Below are 23,456 nucleotides of genomic sequence, written 5' to 3' on the forward strand. Positions count from 1 at the left end.
GCGTTGTTACTGCTTTTCCGTACACCCCGAAGTGCTGGGAGAGACGTGCTACGGTCACTTCGAGAATCAAGTTGTGAAAGTAGGATTGTCAGAAACAATGTGCTGCAGAGGGTCGGAGGCCTGGAGTAAGAGCAGAAAGACAGGCTACATCTTATACTTTGCCAAATGTTGCTGGCTCATGTTTGTTCTAAATCTTGTTTGTTGTTGGCCTTTTTGCTGGGATAGTTGGTTTGTGAAAATATGTCCATGTGCATAAAGATTTTCCAAAAGAGCTGGATTCCAAAAGAAGGGAAGTGTGTCTTCATTTATCATGTAGCCAATCAAGTTTGCTTTTACTAATTAATTGAAATGAATGCCATTTTCTACTGGCACCATTTTGTTAAGGCATCTTGAGGGACAATTTGCCTGCGATTTTCCCAGTTTTAACACTGAAAGGTCTGCTCCTTAGAAAACCTCTTAGTCTTGAGAAAACCAGGGTGATTAATTACTCTGTGGACATCTCTAGGTTCTGTATTCATTAGCTGTATTGCTGAAGTGTCTAGAAGGGATAGAAAAGGACATTCTCTCTCTCTCTCTCTCTCTCTCTCTCTCTCCATTCAAAATTTCAGGCCACATCCCACTCCAAAGCTAGCTCTCAAAAACAACCCGTGTTCAGCATCCTAGTCTGCCGAGTGGTGTCTGAAGTCTTAAAAACTTGTGAATGGCCATCTAAGCAGCGACTATTGATCTCTTCGTACCTGCAGCAGATGAGAACAAAGACAACTGGGGGCTCAGGAAGACCTAGATGATGCCCAGCTACCACTCTGACGGTGCCCACAATGGAAAGTCCCAATTAGAATGGGTGAAAAATGCAGAATACAATTTAAATTAACAAAACAAAACTGGGCTGGAAAAGACTAGAAGAAACTCAGAAACCATTCACCTGAAGGATCTCTCCAATTTGCTCCACACAGAAATGAGGGGGAATGCGGGCCCTTCCTGTGTTAGGAATCTGGAGCGAGGCTGGACCCGAAGCCGCTGGTTCTCCTTCCCCGACTTTAGTGCCCGAAGTCCTGGTGGTGGAGTTGGTTAAGAACAGAGGTGCTACCCACAAGGTCAGCTGTCCGAAACTACTGGCTCTTCGTGGGAGAAAGACGCAGCTTTCCATAAAGAGGGACAGTCTCTGAAACCCAAGAGGCCCTAATTGACGCGATAGTGTGAGTTTGGTTGTGGGTGGTTTAGAGCAAGAGGGGCTCTGGTCTCGCGGTCGGTGAGCCGTGAGCTGCCAACCACAAGACTCGCTGTGCAAAGCTCCCACTAACTCCCTAGGAAGAAAGACCAGGCCATCTGCTCTGTGAACATGGACAGCCTTGGACCCCCTAGGAGTTGGAATTGACTCTGTGATAGAGGGTTTGCTTTTGGTTTTGTTTTCCCTGGTTAAGGAACCCTGGACATGCAGGGGTTAAACCGGCTGTCAACAAAAGAACAGCCTTCCATTCCCACCGGCCTGCTACTCTGCAGGAGACAGTTGCTTCAGGAAAGATTTACTGTGCGGGCACTTCTGTTCTGTCTCGTGGGGCTGCGATGAGTCAGCACAGACTCTCCAGGAGTGGGTTTGATTCACCCCTCTACCTAAAGCACTTCTGCTTTCATGAACGGTTCCTGTCTCTTACATTGTGGCAGGCAGAAAAATGTCTCTCCCAAACCCGGGAACCTTTCCTGGAAACAGGACTTCAAAGGCACGATGCAATTAAGAGATCATTTGGTGGACCCAATGGCACAATACTGAAACGAAAGAACTTTTCCTGGCTGAGTTAGAGCTAAGTAGAAAAACCGCACAGATGAGCAGGCTGCTGGCTTTGAACATGGAGGAAGACAGGCTGGCTCTAGAAGCAGAAAGGACAAGGAAATACATATTCCGGTGGGCCATCCAGGAAGGAACCCAGCTCAGCTGATGGCCTGGCTTTAGCCCAATGCGACCTCTGTGAGATTTCTAATCTACTCGCTGCCATGGAGTCGAGACCTCTCCCTTTAGGAGAGGGTGGAATGCCCCTGTAGTTCATGAGCGTAGAAAGCCTCGTCTTGTTCCAGAGGAGTCGTTGGTGATTTCAGACTGCTGAGCTGTGCTTGGCAGCCCGATGCATGGCTACAGGGATGTAAAACAGTAGTTATGCATTATTTGAAGCCGCTAACTAAGTGACAATACGTTACAACAGCAGTAAAATTGAACACGTTTTCATCACTGCTGATGTTTGCTTGATGCTTTAATCAAGGTTTCCGTCATACTTCAACATTAAACTATTTCTCACCAAGTGTTAGATTTGCTTCTCTGTACAGATTTAAAGAAAAAGGAAAGACGAATCAGTACTAGACGAAATATGTTCAAAAACCCTCTGCGTCTGTCAAACAATGCTTCCTTTTAAATGTCCCTTTGCTTATTTAATTTCTCTCTTCAGTTTGTTATCCCTGGGACCGCTTACATAAGGAAAGAGTGGACAGACTTGATACTACTCATTTTGCATGGAGCCAAGATGGTTGGAGGTGCACGTGGAAAATGCCAAGTAACCAACCACTCTGTGGGTTGTGGGCTAAGACAGTCGTTCTCAATGCCTCCCCAGGCCACTCTGGATGTCACCTTGTCTGGAAGATGCTGTTAGCCTTTGGGGAGCCAAGGGCAGGGACACTGAAGAGCACAATGAAGACCTAGTCCCACTCCACGCGCCAGCCGTCCCCTGACTGAGAAACTGCTGAGATTGATTTGAAGCACTGAAGGACATGTATTAGCATGAAGGAAACCAACATCAACTTCACCCAAAGTATAAGAATTGTTTATAAAAGAACATGCTTAACAATATTTGGTCAAACGCAGACCCATCTCAGTCCTCAATTGACAGATCTGAAGTTTGTCACGGTCAATGGGCCTCGTGATGGGGAAGCAAACGCTGTCCAGGGTTTCAAAAGCACACACACACACACACACACACACACACACACACACACACACGCCTTTCTCCTAATAAACTCTGAACCAGAGGTGTCCGGCCTTGGCTGCACACTAAAGTCCCCTGGGGAGGCTTTATCATACAGAAGCCTGAGTCCCTTCCCTGGAGACTGATTGGATTGCTGAAGGTAGTGGAGATTGAGACGTGCAGTCGGGGCTTACAACCACTGCTCTGCACCTGTCTGGGTACAACCTGCTGACATAGTCACCCAAATGTGGCCACTCTACAGATCTGAATCAATTCCTCTCTTCTTGTCCGTATCTGGGGCTCAGTTATCACCACCCAACAAGTCTCGCCAAGGAAAATCCTCACTGCCACCGAGTCGATTCCAACTCATAGGGTTGTACTCTATGTACGCTACCGTATAGAGGCTGGAGCTCTTCGCTAGAACCCTGGTAGTATCGAGGTCATGCATTGGGCTACTAACCATAAGGTTAGCAGTTCAAAACCACCGGCTGATCCACTGGAGAAGGATGAGGGAAAACAAGAGTTGCAGACTTGGGAACCCATAGGGTTAGTTCTATTGTGTCCTATAGGCTCACTATGAGGTAGCCTTGTTCGCAGTGAGTGAGTGAGTGAGTTTAAATTATTTATGGAAGTACAAAGCCTTGTCTTTCTCCCGAGGAGATACTGGGGTTTTCGAACTGCTGACCTTGAGGCCAGTAGCCCGACACATAATCACTAATCCACCCGGGCTCCCCTGCCAAAGAACTATCTGGTTATTACTTAGCTATCAACCTCTCTCTCACTTCTCATCTTTAATCTCCCGTTTCCTGATCCATTACTTCCAAGCCCAAGACTGCCACTCTGCTCCCTTGCATTAGGAGCTTTCTATTTCTTTACCCCTTATCTGGCTCCCTAAAGAATTACCCCGCCCCCGCCCCCCTCATCCCCCTCCACACAATCAGAAAGGCTTCAAAGCCTTGAGCAAAGCACTTAAGGTCTTCAAAGGCTTCTTCTGCCTGGTTCTCAAACCACATCCCATCCGTCCACTACTTTCTGGACACTTTAAATCCCGCAGGCTTCTCAGAGCACACCGTGGCTTTGAGGGCCTCTGTGCAGCTTCACACGTGACACCTTATTCCCGGAATGCCGGTTTCCTAGTCGTCTGTTTGATGACACCTCCACAGCACAGGCCACACGCCCCTTCCTCCACACGGCTCTGCTTGTCCTTGTCAGCACACCTGTGCCCGTCACCCACAGTCCTCTGCTCACACCTTACCAACGCAGACTTCAGAAACCCGGTCTTTATCAGCCCCCCCCCCCTTGGTGAGACTAAACCAGCTCTCGTGTAAGGCCGTGTCTTTTTCGTTCCCAAAGTCTCAGCATCCAGAACCCACTCTTTGGCTCATTTAGTCAACCACGCTAATCAACTCTAGCAATGCCTGATACTTTTCTAGGTCTAGAGGCAAAGGGGTGAGCAAGCCAGGCACTGCTCCTGTCCTCAGCGTTCATTCTTCCAAGGGGGCCAAGCCACTGGTGAAGTGGTGACACTGAAACAGGAAGGTCTATCAGCGGCTTGGGAGGAGTTCATTTTTTACTCTCCTTTCCATTTTTATTTTATTTCCAGATTCACCAAAAGGTAAAGAAATGGCAAGGTAGGTTTCAGATAGTATGTTATATTTTAAATGCTTATATTTAATAACGAAAGACATATGAGAAATGTCATCTTTTCATTGTGCCAGTGTGTTGTCTGACAAAAAGTAGACAGTTGGTAGATATCAAAGGTCTACCTTTGGTGACCACAGGTGACTTGACAAAACTTGGCCTTCACATCTAAAACAAGTATACAGACTATTTGCTGAATGAATCCATGAATGACTGGCTAGTTCTAGCAGACGCACTGAGTCAGGTTCACATGGCTGTCCTTGCCGGATGCTGTCAAGTTAAGCATGACTCAGAGCCATCCCACGTGTACAGAGGTGAACTGCTCCATAGTTTTCCAGGCTGCCACCTTTTGGAAGCAGCTATCAGTAGATTTTTTGAGGGTTTTTTTTTTTTTTGCCACCAGCATAAAGTAGCTATATACATCAAAAATTAAAGACCCACAATCAAATTTAAGTCACATATATGCTAATGAAGGAAAAAGAATTGAGCAGTTTACATAAAGCATATCAGTGATGAGTTGGCAACTGCTGAAGGACACGTAAAAGTTTATTATCGTATTCTTTCTATTCAGGACAGACTTGAAAATTTTCACGATAAAGTTGAACTGAAAGTGGAAAAGAATCCCAGGTACCATCTAATAGAAACTGGTGGGAGAGGACAAACACATGCTCATTCACCTCAGCAACCTCTCAGTCAGACAACCAGATTCAAGGCGGTCGCTAGCTTCAAAGACCAAGTTGGAATTGACAGGAGCAATTGCAAAGATTAGCCAGAAAGTTCGTGGGCCTTGAGTGTGTGTTAATGGCCAGGAACAATTCAGAAAAGGAGGGTGGTGTTGCCCAATTCCAAGAATATGATCTATTTCATGGAACTGTACATATAGAATCTATTGTATCGGGACATGGGGAAATTGTCTGCTGTGTATTTTCCCAACATAAAAAGGAATTAACTTAATAAATAAAAAAAATAGCAAGCGTCCATCTAAGGTTCAACGGGTCTCTGTCACCTGGACCAGTAGAGGAAGAAGGAGAGGCAGGACCGGGAGAAGGAAATACACGCCAACAGCTGCTGCCTTGGCATAAGACCCAAACGGAGCGGTAACTGGCTACTGTTATTGCACATTTCAGTCCGAGAGTCTACAGAAGAGGATGCGGATCTTGATCAAAAGGGAATACATGCAGAACATAATTCTAAATTCTCATGGACTCCAGATGTTCTGGAGCCACAGACACTGCACGAGCCCCGGAAACGACTGCCCTGAGATCATCTTTAAGCCTTCAACCAGAAGCATCCTGTGAAGACTTTTTTGAATCAAGCGACAGTGCAGGTTAGTTACTACACAGTGTCTTCCCCGAGCACTGTGCACGTTCAGGCCTATCAGCAATCACGACGGAAACTTGGGGGGCAGTGAGTTTGTGTACATGGGGGAAGTGATTCAGAAAATGGGTTTAAGACTGGTTGTACAACTTTAAATAATATAACCTCTGTCGTTTAATTGTACATAGAGAAACAGTTAAATTGGTGTGTGTTTTGCAATGTAAACCCTCAAGAACAACAAAATAAAAATTTTTTCTTTTAAAAAGTCAACTTAGCTTCTTAAAGAAGAAACCTGATTAACCTTAGATTGATCTATTGTTATTTTTGTTGTTACTGAAATAGTCTTTACAATAGCTACAATCAATCTGTTTCTTATTCTCAGATCTCTTCTACTCCAAGTTTCTGTCTTATGCAAGATAAATGTCTGCCAACAGAGTAATCGTGTTTGGTGCAGGAGAAATACATTTTGTTGAACCAGAGACTGCAAGGGCACATCAATTCAGAGGTCAGGAGGAAATAGGGCAACCTGAGCACAAAATCCAATCTTAACTCTCATCAAGGAGAGTCAGTTTTTCTCTTTAAAGTAATGCCGATGTTGATGAAGACGCTATTAAAGTCTCTCTTTAATAAATAGTGTGTGCTTAAGTCCTTTCACCTGTTGGATTACTTAAGCTAAGCTTTTCTCTTTAGAATTCTGGTCAGATTCAAGAAGCTCCCAACTCACTGCCAGCAAGTCGGTTCTGACTCATAGCGCCCTCTGCAGGATTCCTGTGGTTGAAAACCTTTACTGGAGAAGCAGCTTCGCGGAGCAATTAAGTAGGGGTTTGAACTACTGATCTGGAGGCTAGCAGGCCAACACTTACCCAACAGCACCACCAGGGCTCCTTCAAGAAGGTCCTAGAAGATCTAAGGGGAAAATGTTTCAGAACTCTTACCTTTCCTATTCCTGAAGCCTTCGGCTCACTGGCAGATCTGGCTGTGGAGAAAACAAACAGGAAAGTTTTAAAAATATAAGAGAAATAACATGCGATACAAGGGTTGCGTGAGCAAATAGACATTTCTGTAACCAGGGTTTGGTGGTCATGGCCTTCTACGGGGAGACGGTCTCATGAATGAACATTGCTGAGTTAAGATCATTTTTGTTAACCCTTTTAAGACAGGCTTGTGAAAATAGGAATCTATTTATCCCTAGGCTTAAGAAATTATGAACACACAAAGTCAGCTGGGGCCCCTTGGGGGACGAGAGTTCTTGAGGAGAGACACTGAGTACCAATCAGCTGAGTGAGAGCAAAGTTTCCTCCTGATCTTCCATTCAGGCTAGAGTGGCAGTGATGGGCACCCTCTCTTGATTCTGGTGTTAGGGACAGAGTTGGGGTACCAGTTGTATGGATCCAACACTGTAAAGTAGTATTCCTACAAAGTTGTTTTGTCATTCAAATTTTCTACAGGCTATTACTGACAAGCAGAAAGTGACCTACATCCATGGCCATGAACGACTTCTGTTGATATGGAGCAGGGTTAGCCAGAGAAGACCCAGCTCAAAGGAACTGCCTCATCCGTGGAGAATCCTGTGCCATTCCAATGTTGTTATATCGTAGAACAAAGAGGCGCCTCACATCGAGAAGTAGTTTAACTGAGCAGGGGTGGGTCCTCTGACCAAGGGAACATCAGTGTCTCTAGAGGTCTCATTGCTGCAGACAAGCCTGTATGCCACAGTCTCAACCCAGCCCACTATGTGTCAGCCTACCATCAGAGGTCAAGCAGATGTTTTTTAAATGAGCCAAAGTTATTAGCAACCCATTATTTCATAAATAATGATAGCAAAAGAAGCAGCAGCAAGCCACGGGCGAAAAAGAAGCTATTTTCGGAGAATGAATTCTATGCAGGACCCGCACAATAAGCCTGTTCAAGAGCGCTGTGAATCAGGCACGTTAATTCATTACCGGTGACGGCGTAAGTCAGCACAACCTCTATGGACAGCAATCTGGCACCAACTTTTATGAGTTTCAAAGATGCTGTCGGTCATTGGTTCAGTGATGTCACACATTGACTTTATGTTGAAAAAAATGCAAAATGTAGGCAAAGAATTATTTTAAAAGTGTTAGAGCAGTCTAAATATCAGTAAGAGTGCTGAATAAGCACATCTATTCCTCACTGATTGACTCTGGCTATCTCACACAGTGCATGTGCACTAGTGAAAATCTAGCTATCTTATTTGGTGCCTTGATGATTTATGTCTGTCAGTGACAAGTGATGGGGTGTGGCTGAAGAGTAGCGCTGGTTGTGATGATTAGCTTGGCAGTTATGTGGTGATGTAAGTTGTTAGTTCTATAATGATGTAGTCATCCACCATTCTGTGATCTGATATGCTCATCCTCCATTTTCCCATTAGGCTGACTTTCGCAGAATGAGACGTGGTCTTTGGAATCTACCCATAACACTAAGTAGGGGCGAGTGTATAATATAAACACTCCACATGATAAACATTTTATGAATGCAACATTTAAATTAGACACAAAATTATTAAGTTATGAGGAAAATACAAATGGTATAAAATTAGGTGAAAAGAGAATATAGAGTTTTATGTGACAATAATTTTTCTAATATACATACTTATATATTCATTTATTCATTTCATATATCTATAATATTCTCTATAAATTATGTTTGCCAATATCTTATATGCTATTTTATAATATATTATATCTAATTTCTTTCTGATATATGTTTTCTGGGAGGAAGATGAGGTTTTCTACTCCTGCAAGTAGTTACAGGAAACCCACAGGGGCAGTTCTACTGTCCTATAGAATCACTATGAGTCAAAATCAACAGGATGGGAGCAAATTTGAGTTCTTACATTTGCTAGCATAAAAAAAAGGCTGGAATACTTGAAAATGTAAATAGGGTTTCATCTTAGCTTTATGGACAAATGGAAATGGCAGAAATTGTAATTAATTTAGAAAGCTAGGGTCATAAAACTCAAAAATGAACTCACTGATGAGTTGATTCAGACTCATAGCTCCTCTATAGGACAGAGTAGAATTGCCCTTTCAGTTTCTGAGACTGTAAATTCTTACGGGAGTAGAAAGCCTCATCTTTCTCTCATGGAGTAACTGGTGGTTTTCAAACTCCTGACCTTCCTTGTGGTTATCAGTCCAACGTTTAACCAACCACACCACCATGGCTCATTAGCTAGGTGCATGCAATCATGCTAAGAATAAAAGTCTACTTAATGGCATAATAAGTAAAAATTAGGTTGCCAACCACAAAGTAAGGAGTTCAAAACTACCAACTGCCCTCTGGGAGAAAGATGAATCTTTCTATTCCCACAAAGAGTTAAGTCTCAGAAGCCCACTAGGGCAGTTCTACCCTGCCCTATGGGTTCCCTATGAGTCAGAATCAACTCCATGGTCATGAGGTTGGAAGTTCAGTTTCCCGCAGTGGGTTCAAACATCAAGAGCACCGGGCGGCGCGCACATGCTTCATTCTGTCGTATATGGGCCATTATGAGTCAGAACTGACTTGAAGGCACAGAACAGCAGCCTTCCTTGCTTCTAGGTAGGTGGCCATGTGACAGAACACAACTGAATAGGGACAAAAACAATAAATGTAACTTCTGGGTCATATTCTACGCCCACCCCTCTTTCCAACGCTCTCCTTTCCAACTGGTTATAATGTGGCTCCTTATTGCAATCCATCATAGCCTGTGGAAGTAAGAGACACATGCTAGTGATGATGGGCCAGCAGACAGAAGGAGCCTTGTGAAGGAGCGTTCCCTACCTGATCAATTCTGGACCATTCACTGATGAATAAAATAAAAGAGAATGTTTATGACTTTAGTAGTTCAACCAAAGACCTAGCCTATGGAAGAGATCGTGTGTGTGTGTGTGTGTGTGTGTGTGTGGTATAATTCACCTCAATCACCATAACTATCAAGGACAATTTTAACATTTAAGTGTTGTTTGCTAACGACACGAAAAATAAGGTTGCGCAGAATGCCGTTTGGCCAGCATGTGTTTTCAGGCCATAAAAGAGGAAGGATGAAATCGATAGTTTAGAGAAAGGGTCATTATATCACGTGCTGGAGCATCAACCACACACATACCAACTCCACGAGTCTCTCGGCTCCTTCCGTCACACCGCCTGGCATTTCGCTTCAAGCCTTTGCAAAAGGTTCTAATAAGAAAAGTTGTTTTGGCTCAAAATAAAATGTGCTTTAGAATCTGCTCCAGGAGTACAAGCATGCTCTCCAAAATAACGCTCGACTCCGAGTGACTGCAATCATTCATCTAAAAGAAGAGCCTGACTTCACAAGGCGGCCGCAACAGCAGCCTCACAACCAGAGTTGATGTATCTAGTCCTCCCCAGGTGGGCTATTTGGTTGTTTCCATCTTGTTGCTATTGTACACCGCACTGCGCTGGACACGGGTGTGCATGTCTCTGTTGGTGCTTTTTTTATTTCCTTGGGCATACACTGAGTAGAGAGATGGCAGGATAAATAAACCCTGCTACATACGTACAATGGCACATTGTGCAGCTCTAAAATCAATACTGAAACTGCCGAGCATACCCCATGACACGGCAGATCTGGAGACAAAATGCTCAGCAGAGTTAGTCCATCTCATAGAGACAACGAGTACATGGCACCACTATTATAAAAGAAAACTAAGAAAAATGGTTTTCGCACCCAAAGAAGCAAACTTTGAAGTCTACTACAGCAAGGCTTGGGTGAGGGAGCAGGGATCAAAATAAACAGACAACAAAACAAATTTCAGTCTAGAAAAATATTTTTAAATTGCGTTTCATTCAAAAAAGGAAAAAGAACCAGTTTTGTATGCACTTTCTGAGCATCTTGAATATGCTTGTTCTTCATGACCTGTCTCCTGCCCATCAACCAGGGGCCAGCTTTGACTGCGTTTCCCAGAACTCACAAGCCTCCCCCGTCTCCCTGTGATCCATGGGCCTGTGTGATGAGATGTCTGTCCAAGATAAAGGAGTCATGCCTCGTCCATGAAATCGGAGGTCTGCTCAGGAAGCAGATCAGAAAAAAAGAGGCGCATGAAAACTGGTCGGTCTGTAACGTAAGAGGATTGTTGACATGGCAATCGTGTGATGCCAGTGGCATCGTGGTCCTTTCAGAGCAGCAATAAAGCACTAGCGCACATGTGCACGACACGCCTCGCCAGCTTGACCTCAGAGACTTTACACTTAATTGTACAGCACAGAAAGGGCCTTTTCCCACCCCTACTCAAAATAGCGCCAAATGGTCCTCCGTCGCCGTGCCCGCCATGAGCCGTGCCACCTAACAAGGATACGGCTAACTTAGACCCTAACAGAAGCAGGATGCCAGCTCTCTTCCCGTCCCTCTCGGGATGACTGGGCCGGTGTGCTCCAGAGACCTCTGACTCCCCTCTTCCAACAGGCCAATCAAGGCTGAGCATCACCGCTCTGAATTCTCAGTCTCTCTCCCCCTCTGGAACATAAGAGCCAGCCAGCTCGACAGGTCTAATTACCATGGTAACAACACGCACTGTGATTATGAGGGTGTTTGTTTTTAAAAAAATGACTCAGATCATTCACCCAGAAGCCCCAGATACATAGGTTTCTGTCTAATTAATAAAATCCTTCCAAATTTCTTGCCAATTCTTGCTCCTTTCAGCTCTCCGCGAGCAGGAACCCACAGGATGTGGCCTATGGGTTGGGGCTAAATAATGGACACGTGAAAGGGCTGACTTCTCAAATCAAATCTTCCCTTCTCCTGCAGGATAAAAAAACCCACTTGGTCCCTTAAACACACCAAGATTAATCAATTTAAACCTCAGGTTTATAATGAAATTAATTTGAGTTTGTGCAAAGGAGATAATTAATCTGTTCCTAATTTAAATAATTAAAGTATTTCAAAATGTAGCTTGAGAGACCCAAATGAAAAAATCAGGTGACATAAAATCCATGGTGAAAAACAGGAACTCACTTAAATATGTGAGCGCATGATCATGGGAAATGTGCCACAAAAGAAAAAAGTGAAGTCTTAGTACCAAGATATTTTTTAAGCCAAGGTCCAGAAATAAGGATATCTATGTTAAAAACACAAGTATGAAAGAGACCAGACATTTGAAAGATCTGGGGACTGCTTTCATGCATTTATTTAAAAATATTTTATCTGGTGCCCTCTCTGTACCAGGAGCTATTCCTGATAACTGACACTTGTCCAGAGGGCGTAAGAAAGACGTTCATCAATGCAGACGAAGGCCTGGCCTGGCTCAATGCATCTCTTCAGAGCGCCCCTGTGATTGCCACGGCACCATTCTGGGTAAAGCTCTCAGAGAGAGGGACCGTGACTTAACGGTCATCTCAGACCTAACTTTGAGAGTCCCGAGTTTGTTTCCCTCTTGTCCACCCTCAAAGGAAAAACGAAAAGTGCTGGTAATTGGGCACTACTGTTCTTTGTGTAACCTAAAACATCGAAACCAGCTCCTGTGGAGTCCTGACTCCTGGGTGCCATAAGACTAATTGTCCAGAACTAGATCGTGAGGTCTTTCTCATGAGGCAGACTTGGCTCTAACTGTTCAGTTAGCCACTGAAGACATCAATCCTCCAAGCCACCCAGGGCTCCCCTTTCCTGTTTGTGAAATGAAAATACACCTATCTCACGAGACATTTGGATGGACATTTTGAATTTAAATCTCTATACCTTAGCAGCATAAGTCCCCTAATGCTAGGATATATATACAATGCATTATACACACAGCAAACATACATAATAGAAAAATTAAAAGATTCAAGGGAGTACCCACCAAAAAGACCCAGAAGATTTTTTTCAAATTTAAATTTAATTTAATTTTTTTTTTTTTTTTACAAAACAACCTTCCCTTCAAAGTATTCTCCACTACACTTAATACATTTGGGAAATCTGTGACGCCATTCTTGGAAACACTTTTCAAACTCATCTGTTTGGATGGCTGACAGCCCCTCCCTCATTTTTTTCTTCACATCTTCTATGTCATTGATTCGCTGTCTTTCGTGTCCCTCTTCATTTGAAGAAACAAAATGAACTTGCACAGAGTGAGGTCAGGTGAGTAAGGTGTGTGGGACAAGAGAGGTATACTGTATTTTTGCCAAAAAACATGAGCACTGAGATGGCTGCGTGAGCAGGTGCATTGTCGTGGTGGCAAAACCAGTCCCTTGTCTGCCACAAATCAGGCCTTTTTTGTGGCACACTGTTGCACAATCTTTTTAGAATCTCTAAATGAAAAGCTTGCTTAACAGTCTGACCTGGTGGAACAAGCTCCAAGTGCACGATCCCCCTCACACCAATAAAACAATTGAGTGTCGTCTTGATCTTTGATTCCACTTGATGAGCTTTTTTGTGGGCGAGGTGGTGATTGAGTCTTCCAAGGACTTGATTGAAGCTTGCTTTCAGGGTCGTAAGAATAACACCTTGTCTCCTCACCAGTAATGAATGGCCTTGGGGAAAAGGTCTGGGTAGCTTCAGAGCTGTCCTTTCAAAGCACACATTTCCACTCAATCCTCTTTTTCCTGGTCAGTCAGAACCTAAGGCACAAATTCCATAGAGACCCTTCTCATTCCCAAATCATCCTTTAAAAGTCACTGAACTGTGCTCCAAGATAGTACAGATAACGTTCCCATCTCTTCAAAGGTCTGTCATTGGTCTTTGAGCAAAAATGCACAAGTTTTGTTGACATTTTCATCTGTTTGGGAAGTTGATGGACATCCCAAACTACCGTATATACTCGTGTATAAGCTGAGTATAAAGCACCAGGCATTGAAAAACTGGGGTTCGGCTTATACACGGTCAATGGTACCCCAGCGAGGTGTAACATCTCACGGGTGATTGCAGTTCCTCCGCTATTCATTCAAAGCCCTGCTGACACTGCAGGACTTTGAATGTTTGTTTACTCACATCTAACCAATCAGAGCCCCGTCCTATGACGTGGACGGCTCCAATTTGCAGAAGCACCCTTAGTGATTCACTTAGCCGGCAGCTGAACTGGTAAGGATGTGTCCATGGCTGTGCTCCATCTCTCCCCTCTGGTCTCTGTGTTAATTCACATCCTGCATCCCCCATCACATGGAGTCCCCCCCTCCTCCTGGCTAACACGTCACCGTGGCGGGTGGTGGGGTGGTGGTGGCATAACCATGAAAGCTACTTTTCAAAGTCTTGGTTTTTTTATCCTATTAGAAATAGATACTCTTGAACCAAAACAAAAACACCGGTCATATGAGGCTGGTTTCAAAATGAAGGTTGTGTCAAGAACAGAAGAGAGCAATAACAGTATTGCAAGTAGGGAATTCTGTGTTGACGAAAAGCAAGTGAGGGAGTGGTGGAAAATGAAGGCTGACTTGGAACAGATTCAAAAAGCTAAAAAAGCTCGTCCTGCTTTAACGTCTTTTTATGGGGCTCTAGAGAGTGAATTGCATAAATGGGTTATGGAGTGTCATCAAAATGGTTACTGCATAACACGCATGGGAATCTTCATACGTGCTCTACAAATGGCTAAGGATGACAAATATAAAGCACCAAGCATTGAAAAATTTGCTGTGTCGGCAGGATGGTGTACCTGCTTTATGAATAGGTTTGGCCTACTATGTTTGAGAAAGAACAAAGATTTCCCAGAAATTGCCACAAGACCTTGAAGAAAAAATTATGTCATTCCAGTCATTTATTATAAAGAAGGATTTATAATTATGACCTGGCGGATATTGGGAATATGGATGAAACTGCCATGACTTTTGATCTTCCAAGCAACAGAACTATGGCAAGTTTAGGAGAAAAAAATATTTTTCTCAAAACCACAGGAAATGAACAAAAGCACTGTACAGCTGTTCTATCATGTTTGGCTAATGGAACTAAGCTGCGTCCTGTCATTATTTTTAAAAGAAAGACCCCACTGATGTCTCAATTTTTGGTAATTTTATTTTCATTTGTTTTGATTACTGAAACTCATCAGTAGCTTCTGCATTTTCCACCCGAGGCTTATAATCGAGTCAATCAGTTTTTCTGGTTTCCCAGGTAATAATTAGGTACCTCAGCTTATACTCGGGTCGGTTATATATTCAAGTATATATGGTAGGTTTGTCATCAATCGACATTTCATCTTTTTTGAAACTAGAAAGCCACTTGTACACTTAAGTTTTTCCCACAGTGCCATTCTTGTAAGCTGTTCAACATCACAACAGTTTCTGTGGCATTTTCCCCAAGCAAGAAACACAATTTCACAGCCACACACTATTCTCTTCAATCCTTTTATGGAAAAAAAAATCCACCGTGACCAGAGAGAACCTCCCCAGGTGACTAACTCAGAGCAAGTTGCTGGATGCTCACCTAGTGGGAAAAATGCCTACTATGAAGCTCCACCTATTAGACCTTCTTTTTGTTTTGTTTTTAAGTGGGGGAGGTACCCCCTCATATGCAAGTATATTAAAAAGGAGTTCTGTTGGTGCAACATGAAGTACTTGACTGCTAACCAAAAGGCTGATCGTTTTGAATCCACATAATGACTCCAAAGGAAATGACCAGACAATCTGCTCCTATAAGGATTCCCACCCATTCCAATCCCATTCATAGAAGATAGGCTAGAACTGCCCCTATGTTTTCTCTTTGGGGAAGCCGAAAGAATCATCTTTCTCCTGCTGATCAACATGGATTTGCAGTTCCAATCCCAATACATAATGCATTTTTTTCTAGAATTTAAAGAGCACATCAGTCAAGACAGGCTAGGTTGTTCTGTGATAACACACAGACCCCACATCTCAGTGGCTTAAAACAGCAATGCTTCCTCCTCATTCTTCCCACTGCCCATTGCAGGTCAGCTGGGCGTTTCCCTGGGTCTTCCTCTCTGTAAGTTCCAGGCTTAAGGGTGCAGCCACCATTCCAGTGCTACAGGTGCTAAATGCCAAGAAATACACTCACATCATGGTTCTGATCAGCTTCTGCACATGTCACTTATGCTCTCATTTCACTGACCAACGCAAGGCACACCTAACTAAAGGGGACAAGGCTGTGCAGGCCTGCCATGAGCTGGGAAGGAAAAGTGGAAATACTTAATGGGCTGCACCAATGACTAGCCACCATGCAGATGCCTGGGCCAGTGGGGCAGAGTTTAGGTTGTAACGTTTAACTGAAGTTAAAACATCTCCATTTGACACATCGAGGCCACAATCTTCTTTTAGTGACTCCTTCATCTAAATTCTGTATGTCGGGCCACAACGATCACTTCTAGGAATTGATAAGAATCCCATGGAAAGAGCAAAATGCTCTAGACATTTTCGTAACAACAACAATGCGAAGAACAGCCATGTTTGTTGAGCAATACCTCTAAGCCCGACACCAAGCTTTACAGACATGACATAATTCTACCCAGGCGACTTTGTGAGGTAGACATTGTTATTATTACTTCCCCATTTATAGGTAAGGAAACTGAGGCAGAGAAAGTTTAAACCACTTGCCCCTGTGATGGAGACTCCAAAGCCATGACCTTTAGCCACAATGTTTTCCTTGTATTGTTTTTTTATTGAGCTGTAAAGGTTTATTTTTGTGTGCTAGAATATTTTAGGATTATTTTAAAAAATAATAAATGGGAAGGCAGATTACTATTTTTGCTTAGACATTTTTAACATTGCTTACTGATTTTCATTTTTAAAAGTTTTGGAAATCTTGGCCTATTCAATATCAAGTCTTCCTCTTTTTTAAAGGAAATAGCAAACAAAACCAAACTTAGTGAAATGAATTTAATGCCCATACATAGCAGTGCAGTCTCTAAATCAGTGTCACAAGGTTAAAACAAAACAAAAAACCAAGAGGCAACGGATCACCTCCAGTGCTCTGAGGAAAGCCTGGAGGTTGAGAGTGATATTTTTTTCTTTTCCTTCCCGTTTAATTTTTTCCACACAATTTTTCTCATAAAGTTCTGCAAAAATTAGATAAATATCCCTCTTAAACAGAGCTCTGTTGGCAAAGCCTAGAAATTAATTTCACTTCCCTGTTTAAAAATTCAAATATAAGAGTAGGAGGCACTCAATCATACCTTACAGAAAAAAATAAAAAAGCACTCCTCTCATTCACACTCCGACTGTTATGTTGGAAAGGCACCGAAATACACCTGAGAGACAAGCAGTCAAAACAATGTCATGATAGCAGAGTCGCTGAAGTTTGCCTTTTTTCCTACCGCCACGCACACGCGTGGTCTCCTAAAGGTGCCAACGTGGAAAGTGGGACCCGGGAAACAAGACAGCAGTGACTGCCTGGCATCTCCTGAGCTGGAAAGGGAAGATCTACTTTCAAAAGCACCCGTCCTCTGAGGTTTCAGATAGTTTCTTCTTTTCGACAGATGCTACAAGAAACAAAGCCTATACTTCCTTAGCGACCACGGTTTCCATGAAGTCTGACAGCCCCCCGGCCTGCACCCTAGGCCTCTCTAGCTCATTCCTCCGCCCAGAGTGGATTTTCTTTTATTTTATGATGGATTTAAATGCCCATTCAGGGAAAGTTAACTAATTATATTTATATACACATGAGTATAGCTATACCATAGGAATACAGGGCGAGTGTTTTGATGAAACACCATTCTAACTGCTTTATTGAGTCTCACTTTGTTTTCTTCTGGAATGTTTCATCTCGTTTCAGCTATTTTGATATTTTTCTCTGAGATTCTTTCTCCAAACTTCACCCATCAACAAAAACAAGTTGCTGTGTGTGTGTGTTTCTCATGGAAAAATACATGAACTATGAAATTCTGTCCAAGTCAGAGTTGCTTTGTCTTGTTAAATAGCTCAATCTTTTTGAGCTTTGGTGTCCTGACTTATAAAATGGGAATAGTAGTAGGGACAGACTCTATTGACTCCTTGCCCAATAACCACTAACCCCATTCCCTGTGAATAGACCAGGAATTATTTTCTTTCTCCTCGGGAGGAAGATCAGCTCTTATAGAGGTGCTAGGTTAGAGAATCCAATGGGGCAGCTCTATTCTGATTCAAAATCAACTCAACTGCACTCAACAGCAACAAGAAACCCAGAAGGAGAAATTACTCCCTGGGCATGCTGCTGGATCCTAAACTCTGCCAGTGACTCTGAAGCAACAGATGCAATATTGGCACACGCAGGAGGGTACACCACCCTTTGGCAGTGTTAGAGTACAAGGTAGGGAAGCATTTAGCTTGCTGATGACGTTGTGGAGTTCCTGAGTCAGTAGGCATGGTAGCCCCTCCTTTCGATGGTCATCAGATAAGTTTCCAATGGTTCCAGCCATTTGGTGGGGGCATACTCTTTTCCCCAATTGCCAAAAGTATTATGTTAGTAAAATATTATACTCATCTCATTGGGTTATTCTTAAACCAGATGGACACAGGAATGTATGTAAAGTACCCAGCGCACAGCAACACAAATGGATTATCCCACAAGTGCTGGTTGTCAACTTGATCCTTAAAACATATTGATCTTCACTCATTCAAACATGACTGGGTGCTTACTATGTATGTTTGAGGGTTTCCTCTGTGATCTTTTGCCTGATGCCCCAAAGCAGAATTAAGGACAGCAATGCTTGCTTGCTCTTTATTAATCTAAAGGATAATACCAAGTATCTAAGGTTATTGGAAACAATAAGAATGGCCTTCAATTCAGACACCAAGCTCTGATTAAACTGCAAGAGGAAAATGTGTGTATGTGTATATACACATAAACAAAGTCGTCTTTCTGGATGTGCAAATCAATCTGATCAATTCAGCTGAGAGAAAGCGTTCTAAATTTGGTGTCTGCCTAGTCTAATGGGAAAGCTGCTTTCTGCAGAAGGCATATTTTCTAGATTATCGTGCATGTGTGTGAGAAAGGTCCTGTTTCCTGTGGAATGTCACGTCATCCTGGTTTCCACAAAGCTGCTGTGCCTTCTGCTTCCTCCAGACCTTCATGTGGCATGTGGCTGACTCCTCACCATCCTTTAGATTTCCATTCAAATATCCCTTATTCAGAAAGGCCTTTCAGGACCATCGATCTCAAAAGCGAACTTATCAATGCCCCTGTCATTACACATGCAATCCCCATCTTTCAACCTGTTTCTTTTTTCCTCCAATCACTACCTGTAACTCCTTAGATTCTAATTTTGGTTTTGTGGGTGGGTTTCATTCTGAACTGATTCTGATTTGTCCGGGAGGAGGCTGAGACATAGGTATGTTGTTTTTTTTCCCGCAGTTCATTGGTGATTCTAATGTCCCCAAAGCAAATGCTTTTTGCAATTGAGTCAATTAAGATTTGTGGAGACCCCATGCATCTCAGAATATAAGTAACCATAGGGCAATGGCCAGTTTTTTCTTTCTTTCTTCAAAGGAAATCAACAGGCCTTTCTTCCAAGGCAGCTCTGGGGGACTTCCAATGTCAACCTCTGAATTAGGAGAAATCCGTTTGAGCTAACCAAGGATCTTCTAACATACCAAGAGATTTTTTCAAAATCATCAGCAAAACCAAACCCACAATCATTTGTGGTTTTAGTTTTGCAACACTGGAATACCAAGAAAACAATGAACTGATCTGCTTTGTCCATCCGAGTCGCCTCGGCACTTCAAAAGGCAGGTGGCGTCTCAGGTTAACTCAGTCACCACTGGTGGACAGACTGAGTAGCGGTACTGCTTTTTATTTTAATTTGTCTGTTTGTCCAGTAGTAGTGCCTAGGAAGCAAGCTAGCTCACGCTACATTTTAGAAAAACCAAAACCTCTTAAAAGGAGCTTCATTCCATAAATGAATGAAAATTAAATTACTTTGTGTGCTGGAAAGATGAAATCAGATGTGACGGCTTTCCTCAAAGACCCTGCAATGGACTGAAAAAGAAAAAGATACACGGGATGCCATGGCGTAAACCAGAAGGGGGTTCAGGGCCATGCTAGAGGAGTCAAAGCTTTCAGGAGAGGCCCATTGCTTCTCCTTTGAGGAGGACTGGAGAGAAACCCATTTGCCCATTGCTTCTCCTTTGAGGAGGACTGGAGAGAAACTAAGGAAGGTGTTGTGGACGAGGCAGCATAAGAACTGAGCTTTGAAGGTCGCATGGAAGGACAGAGGAACAAGATGGCGAGGGTACATTATACAAGTAGAAGAAGATATTTCAGAACGAAGAAAAAACACAAACAGCACATCAGCCCTTCTGGAGGGGAGGAGGGGCTGCTGCTGGCTGCCAGAATGCAAGGACAGACGTGCAGACGTATTCCCCGTGGTAAAGGGCTGTGCCACACCTTCAGGTAGGATGAGGAGGGCATGGTGAGGGAGGCCATGACAAGGAGCCCTCATGTTGAGAGAATCACAGAACTGAGTCGTGGGACTGGGCGAGGAGCTGGCTTGAGAGAGTGAAAGGGGGCAAGAGGGAAAGAAGGTGATGGTAAGCACTGTTTGGGACAATGCCCATTTCTGTGGCAGACATGGGTGAGCTGTCCTGTCAATTTTTCAGGGAGCTGAATATGAGGTTAGAGAGCAGGTGAGTGATTAAGATGGAGCGTCATGTTTGAGAGTAGAATGAACTATAGAACACTCCCACTGAGGGAAGGAGAACTGACCTCAGGGCAGAAGTTGGGGTCATCAGAGGAGCTAGAGCACGAAGGCTAGGAGAGTGTCTCAAAAGCCCAGCAGGAAAGCTGCATCGTCAGCAGGTTTGCTTCTTTTAATTATTTAGGTTTTTGTTTCAGTTATTTTTTAATTAATCTATGAATATATGGACCAACAGGTAACATCATAATACAGGGAGGGAAAAGTTGAAGCTGTCAAGGATTCCATCTTGCTCAGATCCACAATTAACGCTCATGGAAGCAGGAGTCCAGAGATCCCACGACACAGTGCATTGAGCTGACACCAAGGGCTCCAGTAGAAAGAACATGTTTTGAAAACGACGACGGCAACAAATGTACAAATGTGCTTGACACCATGGATGCATGGATGGTTATAAGAGCCGTAAGAGTCCCCAATAAGATGATTTACAAAAAATATATTAAATAATTTTTTAAAGTGTTGAAAAGCAAGGCCGTGACTTTGAGGAGTAAGTTGTCCCTGGCCAGTCATGGTGCTGCTAATCACTGTGTGCGCGTGGGAAAGTTGGACACTGGAAAGGGAAGACCAAAGAAGAATCAAAGCACTTGAGTTACGGTGCTCACAGAGAACACTGAACGTATCATGGCTGACAGAAGAACAAACAATATGTCCTGGATTAGAAGAAGTTCCATCAGAAAGCTCCTTAGAAGCCAGGATGGAGAGATTTTGTCGACATAGTTTGGGCATGTTATCAGGAGAGACCTTCTAGGAGATAGACTGACTCAGCGGCTGCATCAATGAGCTCAAGCATAAGACCCACTGCGAGAACGGGCCAAGACCGGGTGGTGTTTCATTCTGTTGTTCAGAAGGTTGCTATGAGCTGAAATGGACTCAACAGCATCTATCACCACCACCACCACCACCACCACCATATACATAGGGGAAACCAAATATGCTTCAGGTAAAGAGGAAGGGGCCAATAAAAAGAAAGAAACCAATGATGTAGGAAAGAGCATTCTCAGCAGAACATAGTGCCTGAGAAAGTCGAAGGGAATGGGATGAAGGGTCCCAGGAGAGGGTTTATTCTTAGTGCGAAGGAAACACTTGCTGCGTTGCTTTAGAACAGTTACTTGCTAACTCGATTTCGAAGGAAAGGAGAAGAGAATAAATGAAGACACAGAGACATGCTGGAGCACAGCAATAAGGAGAGAGGGTGCAGTTGAGGAAGACGTAATCTGGGCAGGAGATGACATCACCTGCTGGGAACAAAGGACACAGGGACGTGTGGTGGACGATTTCCAGGGAAAGCGTGCACGGGATAATGAAATGTTCACTTTTTAAAAAAGAAAGGAGAAGGAATCTTCAAAGGTCAGCAATGGCGCCGCTGATGTTGCCTGAATCTGGAGGAGAACTTATCAACCCAGTTTCCAGACCCTCCACATAAGCACTAAGTGTCTGGGTAACTGAGTGCCTGGGACTGCGAATCCGTAGATCGTCTGGCCCTGACAACCAGACTGCAGGGAACAAGGGAAGGCCAGGGAAACAGGAGGAAAGGGTCAGGAGACTCAATCCCGTTGAAAACGTGGCTGTTTACACATATTTGTCAAGCGATAAAGAGGCTGATCCTGTCTTATCTCAAACCTCAGCAAACAGGGATACCACTTTTAAGAAATACATTATCACTGATGTTTGAGAGTTGAGATCTCCTTTCATGTTTAATGGAGTCCTTCAGATCATGTTTTAACATTGATGCCCAATCAATAGAATTTCTTTTCTTTAAGAATTTCTTCAAAATTTTTCTTAAGGAATGTTGGAGAACCTCATTAATCTCTAATACTCTTCCCTAAAATTGAGAATCTCTTTTCCACAGTGGCTGGTGAGACTTGGTCACATGCACTTTGGACACGTTGTCAGGAGAGACCGGGCCCTGGAAAAGGTCATCATGCTTGGTACAACGGAGGGTCAAGGAAAAAGAGGAAGCTCCTTGAGGCGATGGGTCGGCACAGTGGCTGCGACAAAGGGTTCAAATATAGCAGCCACTGTGAGGTGGTACAGGACTGGGCAGTGCTTTGTTCTGTTGTGCACACGGTTCTCTGAGGCAGAACCAAGTGCACAGCACTTAACCCACCCTAACCGTCCACAGTGGCACCGACTTGAACAGAGTACAGAAACTCTCTGCTCTCTTACCCAGTGCGAGCTGAGATGACTTCGATTTCTGGTGACAGAACAGAACTGTGCTCCCAGGATTTCCAAAGGCTGATTCCTCTCTTCCAAGTCCCCTGTGGACACACCTGAAGCTCAAACCTTTCAGCTAACAGTGGAATAATCTTGCCACCGCACCCAGGACTCCCCACATTGGCATCGCTTCTGAAACAAAATAATGTTTTCCTGTTGTAAGCCATTTTAAAAGCGGCCAAGTAGAAAGCCATTCGGCTAGCGTGAGCAGCACGATTCCTTTGCCCCGGTGTAAAGGAAAGAGAAATGGAGTTTGAATTGGGAGGTGAGGTAGTAACCAATTACGCCATTCTGAATGGGTGCCTTCAAGCCCGGGCCGTCTCACCAGCTATCATGGAAGGGTGGACACTGGCTAGTTTGCCCTAAGGTCCATCTTCAGCTGCACCTACAATGGGGTAAGGCCCAGGTGCCCTGCGCTCGCTCTCCCACCCAGCTCGAGTAAAGCCCGCCACCTGGGTTCACACAGTAATTGTAGAATGGATAGAAGTGCGAATGAAACAAAACCACATCATTATCCACCCGCTTCTCAACACACACACACCCAATGTATTACAACATTCAACTATTTCCATCAGGAGCTCTCCTAGTCTTTGGAGTTCATGGGCTGCCCCCATGCCGTCATGCTCAGACAGCCTCTCTTTCCTTTCTGTCCTGTCCTCCTGGGCTCACACCTGCTCCCCATGCAACCCTGCCCAAGCTTTCCACACCACGAGTGGACTCTGTGATGGCAAATACAACACGGAAGGAATTCCGGCTTTTTACGAGCGGACTTTAGAGTGGACTCCCTTTAGTAGCA

General features: G+C 43.8%; 1 protein-coding gene across 1 annotated transcript in view; it reads right to left on the reverse strand.

Annotated features, from left to right (window-relative positions):
• Positions 1-23,456, reverse strand: part of GNG2 (G protein subunit gamma 2) — a 123,188-nt gene that overhangs the window by 91,970 nt on the left and 7,762 nt on the right. The window contains exon 2 of the mRNA XM_075532412.1: positions 6,842-6,882. The gene's annotated coding sequence lies outside the window, so the exon portion shown is untranslated. The remainder of the gene's footprint in view (positions 1-6,841; positions 6,883-23,456) is intronic.

This window comes from Tenrec ecaudatus, chromosome 14 (assembly GCF_050624435.1).
Source record: "Tenrec ecaudatus isolate mTenEca1 chromosome 14, mTenEca1.hap1, whole genome shotgun sequence".
Taxonomy (NCBI): Eukaryota; Metazoa; Chordata; class Mammalia; order Afrosoricida; family Tenrecidae; genus Tenrec; species Tenrec ecaudatus.